Source organism: Sciurus vulgaris (genome assembly GCF_902686455.1).
Source record: "Sciurus vulgaris genome assembly, chromosome: 2".
Taxonomy (NCBI): Eukaryota; Metazoa; Chordata; class Mammalia; order Rodentia; family Sciuridae; genus Sciurus; species Sciurus vulgaris.
The window spans coordinates 158,009,568-158,018,593 of NC_136462.1; the positions used below are offsets into that span (position 1 = coordinate 158,009,568).

General features: G+C 48.9%; 1 long non-coding RNA gene across 1 annotated transcript; it reads left to right on the top strand.

The window, feature by feature from the left end:
• Positions 1-2,618: 2,618 nt before the first annotated feature.
• LOC306651654 lies at positions 2,619-5,079 on the top strand. Its single transcript, XR_013761169.1, has 3 exons — positions 2,619-3,313; positions 3,651-4,533; positions 4,969-5,079. It is a non-coding gene; the product is annotated as an uncharacterized lncRNA (long non-coding RNA).
• Positions 5,080-9,026: the final 3,947 nt, after the last annotated feature.

Consider the following 9,026-nt stretch of genomic DNA (forward strand, 5'->3'; position numbering starts at 1 on the left):
GCAATCACTGGGCCCACTCATTGTTACGGTTTGGATGTGAGGTGTCCCCCAAAAATCTCACATGTGAGACAATGCAAGAAGGTTCAGAGGAGAAATGACTGGGTTGTGAGAGTCTTAACCTAATTAGTGAATGAATTCTCTGATAAGGATTAACTGAGTGTAACTGAAGTGATAGGGTGTGGCTTTGGGGGTATATATTTGTATCTGCATGTGGAGACCTCTTTCTCTGCTTTCTGATCAACATGTGAGCTGTCTCCCTCTTCCACACTCTTCTGCCATGATGTTTAGCCTCACCTCAAGCCTGAGGAATGGAGTCGGCCTTCTATGGACTAAGACCTCTGAAACTATGAGCCCTCAAATAAACTTTTCCTCCTCTACAATTGTTCTGGGTGGTTCTTTTAGTCACAATAGCAGAAAAGCTAAAACACTCCAGTGGGTAGAGAAGTAGTTTCCACCTCTCAAGGAGAGTGGCAAGGCTACATTGTAGACCATATGGGCTGGGAGATAAAGATGTGGTCATTTGGGGAAAATACAATGACTTTTGCAATTTCCTCGCACACTGGTTTGCCATCCAGTACCTGCAGTTCTTTGCTTAAGGGCTTTCTTTGGCCAGAGTTGGCTTTGCCTCCTGTAGTGCCAATCTGAGCAGAATACATTAACACCTACCTGCAGTAGTGTTCAACCAATGACTGATAAGAGATGGATATAATTCTCTTATCCCTCAAGCTAAGTGTCTACACTGCCTTCCAGAGTTCCTCTAGTAGGATTAAGTTCCAAAGCAGAAAATGGTAACTTGCTTTATAATTCACCGTGTGTTGCTGTTTTCCCTTCCTGGTTTCTTTACTTCTCCTGCTTCCTGAGATGGAATCTTAAAACATCTACCTGTGTTCAAATCTTTGGCTTAGGGCTGTCTTCTGGGAGAATCAAATTCAAGTTGGTGAGTGACCTCTCCAAGGTCACAGACCTAAGACTTGGGGCTGAGATGAGATGACCCCCAAGTCAAAAGTATTTTTCCCTGGGACTGGGAGTATAGCTCAATTGTAGAGCACTTGCCTGAAAGAGGTCCAGAAAACCAAGTGTTCAGCTAGACTAATGGGGAAGGGTTTACAAAAAAGAATTATTCCTAAGTTCATATGTAGGCAATTTTAAGTAGTGTTGTTTGGAAGGAGCATTGGACTAGGAGTAAAGAAATTTAGGTTCTTGCTCTTGCTGTGAGTTGTGAACAAGTGCCATAACTTCCCTGAGCCTCAGGAAGAGAAATTAAATTTTCATCCCCCATTCACACCTCTACCAATCCAGCAAGAGTCAAATGAGATGATGTATGTAAAAGCAATATGATGAAGAAAAATAGGCAAATGAATGGAAAGAATTAATTTTTCTCATTTTGGTGACTCCAGTCAACAAAACTTCGTTTGAAAAAATTTTTGAGAGTTTCTTATCCAGTCATGACCCTCATTCTACATTTCAGGATCAGACAATTAAAATTCCACTAACTCATCTGGATAATTCAGATGTGTTCAGAGTTCTCAGTTTTAAAACAAAGTGTTCAGATGCTTTAAAAAAAAAAAAAAAAAGCAGTCAGTTGCCAATGGCCCATTTTAACTAGAAATAGATCATAAGGTGGAAAGTGATCTGTCAGTCCCTGATAACAAATATTTCTGTCATTGTAGAACATACGTAGGCAAGAACTGCCTGGATAAAGGTAGTCAAGATATTTATTTCTTCATTTTTTCATATGAAAAAATATCATGACATATTATGACTCTCCCCCACACCAGCTTTGTAGGATTTATGAATTTTACCTACCTCTGTGTGTATGTTGAGTTTTGATACCTATCTCTTTGTGTGTTAGTGAACAGAGTAGAAAAATGCAGACAACAGACTAATAGGAGAGAAAACATCTCATGAATACTCTGGGGCATGTTTAATATTATTGATGATTTTCTGTGATAAAACATGACCATGGGGCCAGGATTTATGTACTTATTTACTAAATTGATCACACCTTCTGGTAGGAAAATTAGATGCAATTTAACTGCTAAGGATTTTGAACATGACCTGGGTTGATATCTGTTTTTTATAGTTTAAAAAAAGGGAAAACAATTTAGATCTATGATTTTCTCAGAAAACTTTGCTTACTAACTTAGCTAAATTTGTGGCCTTTTCATATGGAAACTGGCCTTCTGATACATCCAGCCTAGGCTTATGCTAAGATGGGAAGAGACTGAACATGGGAGTAACATTTCTTCCAAAGATCAATTTCAAATTAGGTATTTAAAAGAATGTTTGTTGGCAGATACATATCTACACTACCTCTTCCAGAGGTGGGGAATGCTTTCCTTTTTGTTTATTCTGCTGGTGTGTGTCTGAATGCTGAGAGCTAATCACCCTTCTTTGTACTACCAGCAAGAGCTTTTTATGAGCACTTACTTCTTGTATTTTGTGGAATAGAAACATAATTTTAATTAGTATATTCACTGAAAAAGATCAATCTAACGGAAATAGGGAAAGGGGGAAAATCCTAGAAAATAAAGCCAGCTTCTAGCGACTTTAGAGGAAAACTCATCGACTATTTATAAAATAAAAAACCCAAACTAAGCATTTAACTGAAAAAGGTCTTTATTTTCCTTTCTTCGCATTTGTAGTATGCGAAAGACAGACCCATCTGAATTCGGGAAAAGTTATATTTCGAAATGACTTCAGAGATCTGGTTCCATCTGTATTTCAAATGCATTAACATACCATCCACAGTGGGTAATAAAGATGTGCAGATTCTGGTCAAATTCACCTTCCTGAAAAACTGCAAATTAAGATGTTGATTATACGCCACCTCTGTCTTAATGATCGTGATCAAAATCCAAATATTAAGAAAAGGGGCCAGAGAGGGATGCGTTTGGGCTTTTGTCAAACCCTCCACCAAACTCTAAAGCCTAGCCTGTGCTGCTCCCAATCTTTTTCCAGGCAACAGGCCCCATCAGCCTGCGTGGGGCTCGCAGTGTTTCTCAGGAGTGGTTAGAGAGCCCCCCACCCCCAAAACCCAGACACACCCCGAGTCCCGCGAACAATTCTGGGCTGTCAAAACACGTGGAGGCGTGTTCCGTCCCAATAACTCGTGTGATGATTAATGAGCGATTTGATCATTTAATATCACATGTGATTAAATTATAAGGCGTGGGGGAGGGGAGCTCTGCACTCTTCGACCGCCCCGGCGGAAGCCGACCAGCGAGCTGGTCTGGGCTGCGCAGGGAGACGCGCTCTTCTTGTGCACAGTGCCTGGCGAGGCTCGGCAACCGCGAGTCTGCGCCTTCCCAAGGTCAGTGGGTCTGGGGAGGGGAGGGTGCATGGGGTGGGTGATGGGGGAAGGGGGATTTGCCAAGGGGAGGGGAGGGGTAAGGCACCCGGCAGCTTGGGTTTGAGCCACAGAACAGGGCGCGCTGCCGGCTTTTCTCCAGGCAAAGGAGCCGAATGGGCTGGAAAATGGCCCCAGGCAGGGGGAGAACTGATTTTTAAATCCCACTTCTCTCCGCCACAGAGGCTTAAAAGAGTTTCAGGGACACCTAAATCCCCAGGAAGAGGGGGCGCGTGGCTTGGCCGAGCTCGGTCTCTTCTTGGTCCCCACTTCTTTTGACTAAGAGAGTGTTTTCTTGCAGACAGGGCCCAGGTGGTGGTCACCCGAAGCCGCGTCTATTCCGCAGTCCGCGGACCCCCAACCCTATCTAGTGGCACGCGGTTCACTCCAGCCGGGGTTCAGGCACGTTGTGGGGGAAAACTGGAGCGTATAAAGCAGCACAAGAGCTCGAAGCTGCCCAGAAGAGAAAAGACTCACTAGATGCAGGCTTCGCGGTTTCTAGCTCAACTCACTGGGGCAGAGGCACGGGAATCCCATGCAAACTGATGTTACTGGAGGGACTCCTGGTCGTCGCTCTTTCCTCCTGTACGGGTCCAGGAGAGACTCGGGCGTGGCCACTCCTTCCCCCGGAAAAAATGTGAACGCAGAACCGCATCAGGTAAACCACCGGCTGCACTCACAGGTCCCCGCTGCCACCGCGCAGTTTCACCTCCAGCGAGGTAGGTGGCTGTGTACTGTGCCGCCGGCTGTTCGCGGGGGACCCCAGCCTCAGAGTGGCACCTGAGGGGCCACTGCGGGACACTGGGAACACTCTGATTCCATTTTAGGGCTTAACCTCCAGCCGGGAACCGGTAGGCCTTCCAGCAGTAGGGTCCATAGGAAATCGAACCCTGGGGGTTTCTCCAGACCCGGAGCTAGAGGGTGAAAATTAAAGCTTCATCACTAGGGCCCCAGAGTACCCTGAGTCCAGGTCGTCCCCTGGTTGAACTTCCAGCCGGGATATGGTGTCCAAAAGGAGATGCACCCGGACTGAAATCAGGCTGCGCGCTTTCCTTCAGTCAGAGGCCGGAGAAAATGACAGGAACAGTGCTCCCGGAGTCCTGGGCCTCCGCTCCAAGTACCATGGGCCAAACCTTCTTCCGAGAAAGGAAGGGAATGGCAACTTCCTAGGACCAGCTCTTTGGGTATGCAGGAATGACTATTTCTTTGTCAGTTTCTTCAAATATTTGGAAATAGCACCAAGGAAGGAGGAAAATCATGAACAACCGAATGGTCTTGTATATAGAGGTCACTGTATGGAGAAACACACACACACACACACACACACACACACACACACACACACACACACCGCCCAAAATATCCAAAGAGAATTGAGTAAACTTGCCTAGCTAGAGCAGAAACAAGCCACATTGATTCTAAGAGGCTCAGCTTGAAATGCTCCAAATTAGCAAATCCAGGATATAGTCTGTGACTATAATTTCAGGATATCCGGCACACAGAAAACTCTACTTGGGCGGGGGGGGGGGGATCAAAAGGGGACAAAAGGGTAAGTGCCCGGAAGCCGTGTTGCGTTCCTAGAAGGGGTGGTTTAAAACCTGGATGTGCCTTTCTTCCAGGCCACCACCCTTACCACGTCTGACCCGGTCCACAGGATCTAAAGAGGCCACTCCCCTCAAGGTATGATAGTAATAATAAATGGGGTTTACCCGCAAGGCTGTTGCGGGCACCGGCCTCTGTAGCCAAAACTAATTTTCAGGAGAGGCGCTTGGGGGTATTTCCTGAGTGCCGGCTGCTGGTGTTCGACCCGGGGGAACTCACACTCCCCAAGGTCGACAGCGGGTTCCAGCGTGCCACTTTTGTCCCTGTTATTAAAGTAATTCCTTCAATTTGCTACTTGTCCGTGTTTCTCTCAGAAACAAGCTGATCTCCATACCTGGTTCCACGAAAAACAATGCTGGACCCATGTCGGACAATTTTAAAAGTTCAAGGCTAATATTTTTCTCCCAAAGATGACACACACTTTAGCATAAATAAGGTGCGTCTGGTGGACACAATACCTTTTCCAGGAATTAAATTTGGGTTCCAGAAACCAGACCAGGAAGGTCGTAGACTTAAGTGTGCCCTTGCAAGGCAGGATTGCGAGTTCTCAATAAACCTGGGGGTGGAGGGTAGGGGAGGTGTGGGGCACCAAAATAGGGTTTTTATTTCCCAGATTATCGTCAATCTGATTAATCGAGACCAGGATACTAACGATTCCCAAAGTTGGCAAAGGAGGAAGACCGAGATTTATTTTGTCATTCACATTAACATTTGCTTCTCATGATTTCGGATACCTGTAAAATGACATCGAAATCAATGGTGCGTTGGGTGGCATTGTTCGACGTTGCCAGGACGAAAGAGGTGCGGGAGTTGGCGCGCATTGATTTCACCCCTCACTCTCCGCCGGGCAGCCGAACACCATTTAGGCCAAGATCGGGTATAATGGGAAACACCATCAGCAGACAATTACCCTTTCAGAGGATTCACTTCTCCTCACAGACACTGTTATTTGAGAAATAGGATCATTTGATTTCATATTGCACTAAATAACACCCAGCCGGTTCAAATTGCCAGCTTCTTAAAAACCGCCCATTGGAATAAATTGCAGCGGCCTCTCTTGCTTTTTCAGGGCAATACGATGGGCACCGGGCAGAACTTGTAAAAATAACTACAAAGTCACTCCCGAGCTGTCACTATTGGTGGGAACAGCTCTGCCACCCCGCAGGCAAAGGCATCCAGCTACTCAGTTCTCTGCCACCGCCCCCTCCACCCGTGAACTTTGAGATGGTTCAACCACTTGGCTTTGGCATTAAAACGCACAATTCCAGCCACCCGGAGGAAGCGCTGCGAGCCAGAAGTCGCATTCGTGTAAAGCTAAGTAAGATAGGCAGATGCGCAAAAGACACAAATTTCTGTGTTTTGCTAAGTTGCCTGCAGGGTTTGCATATTCGGAGACCGCGCCGCGGATCTGGGGAGCAGCGACCCCAGAATGCGCCGAGTTCCAGGGTATCGGGTTCCTAGAGCAGAGTGTGCGGTGGTCACAGAACCGTCTGGGTCCCGTCGTCGCGCTCTGCTTACTGGTGCGCGCTCAAGGTCTACCAGACGTGGCACCCATTTTCCTTCTCACAACTGGCGCCAAGTCGAGGGCCATGGCTCGGAGGGTCGGACCAGGGGGCAGGAGGAGGTAGCAGCATTGCGGTATTAGCGCCAAGACGGAAAGAGGAGAGGGCGAGCAGCAAGCTGCATTTTGCTGCACACCCGCCACCAGAGACATTTCAGAAAGAATTAAGCCTTTTGAAGTCGACCACTTACTGTGGTTTAATTGACACTGTTCAACTGAGTGACAATAGTTCAGCTGGATGGGGGCGATCCACTCCCCACTTTTTTTTTTTTTTTCTTAATACGTAAAATAAGATTTGATGCCTTGGTTCTTGGTTCTTTTGTGCCAAGGGGCGGGATGTATTTAAGACCGCCAAATCTGTCCATTGAAGTGCCCCCCACCCTTTCCGTTAAGTCTTTATTACATGTGTGTTAATGCACTTCAGGAAGGCCAAATAAGAAACTCCCTCTCCTAAGCAAACTGAAAGCCTGATGCCGGAGCCTCGCCGGTGTACCCCTATTCGAGGCATGAGCTGGAAGAACCCTTTTAGCTGGTCTAGAGAACTGGAGCTTGTTAGTCTGGGCCTTTGGGGACAAGGTGGCGGAGGTGGGGTGGGCTGGGGGGGGGGGGAGGTTTTTCCGCTTCTTTGACACTGGGAGGAGCCAGGGAGCAGGGAGTTGTAGGCCCAGAGGGAAGAGTCCAGGAGCGTCGAGAGTAGGAAATCAAGTTCCCCTTTCTTGGATGGGCACAGACAGGCATTGGCCCTGGGACAAGGTCGAAGGTTGTTGGGCAGACCTAGGCACCCTTCCAACAGGGGAGGGGGGTGATGAGCAGGAGGTTTCAGCATGCCCTCATTCAACACTTGTCCTTGTCCTGCGGACCCTTAGCTACATCGCTCCGTAGAGGTTCTCCGAGACACTCTTAAACCCCGCAGATAAGAGCCTATCCACAAGGCCCAAGTGTACTCAAACCAAAATCTGGGCCACGGGACTTTGGCGTTGCACCCTAGGTCTGGGGAGAACGCCACGATGCCCAACTTCCCACGCCACCAGAGCTGACTCTCCTGTCCATATCCAAGGCAGGCCTGTGACTGACTGCCCAACGGAGCCCAGGGAGAGCCCCGGAGCCTGCTCCATTCGTCGATAGCCCGAGGCTGTGGCGCCCTCACCTAGCGCCACACTCTGCCACCTGTGCCTCCATCCGCGCCCGCATGCAGGCGCTTCCTTCTAATTCCCAATCTCCTCCTGGTGGATGGCTCAACCGAAGAACCCTTTCTTGCCCAAACAAGGCTACTTTTCCAAGATGCCAGGAACAGAATGGTTAAATTCGGAAATTCGGGAAAACCGGGACTTGCCGGGCTCCAAAAGTTCACTGCCCTTGGGAACCAAACCGCAGAACTACTGATTGAATGGCCGCACCGCCAGCGTAGCGACTCTGACTTGGGTCCGGAGCCCGCGGGTTGGCAGAGGCTGTTTGCGGCAGAGGGCTGCGCCCCTGAGGACACCAGAGGAGACTCCAGAACGGCGTGGGTGGGCCTTTCCCTCCGCACGCGCCTCTGTCGCTCTCTTTCAGGGCCAGAACCGGGCAGCGCTTTAAATTAGGGTCGAACTCCAGCACTGGGTGGGAGAATCTTGTATCCGCCCCGTCCAGGCCTGGGAGTCCTAAGTGAGGGCAATGAAGCCAGTTGTCTCAGTTCTGTCTGCTCCAGCCACCAGCATAGGCGGCGGTGGCCAGCAGGTCAGCCCCTTTGCCCATTATTTTGCGCCCACCCTCGATCACGTCGCGGTGCCGGCCCCCAAGTTACCCTCCTTCGCCCGCGCTCGCTCCAAGTCGCCGAGTTTACCAGCGCGTTTTGTTCCCGTGTCGGATTCCCGGCCGAGGGGCAGTAACCGCGCTGTTCTCCGACGGACGCTAATCAAGTAATTTCCCCATCCCAGCCCCATCAAATTGCTCTTTAGCTGTTGAACCGCGGAGTTTTGCTCGCCTTTTCACATGCTAATCACGCCCATTCAGCGGCTCTCGGTGGGGCTGTTTGTCGCGGGATAAATCTCCTTGTTTGCCCGCTGCATGATTAATTGATATTGTTGTCTGGCTTTTGTGGAGACTGCTCCGAGCTGAAAGGCGGCGCGTCGTGACTGCGCTGGGGGCCGCTGGCGACATCATCGGGCTGCTGAGGTCCCGACGAGGTCGGTCCGGGACTGATGACATTATGCGCCCGATTTGGTTTCCCTTATTAGAAAAATGATGAAAGACTTGGAAACCCCAGTCTTAGAACCCACCACCCGGGCGCAGAAACCGCATAGCGTTAAGCCACAAGCTCAGACAAAGCCAGGCGTTTGCTCAATTTAGGGAAACGAGTGGGTGTTACTTCTCCACGCAGGAGACAATTAAATCTTATTTCGGCTCACCCGGGATTTCAGTAGAATTGAACATGAGGTTGCAGAGTAGTGGTTTGTGTTTCAAAGAACAACAAAAATTTTTTGTTGGTTCGGGGTTTAAAGACAGGTTAACACCCTTAAAAGAAAAGTAAATGGA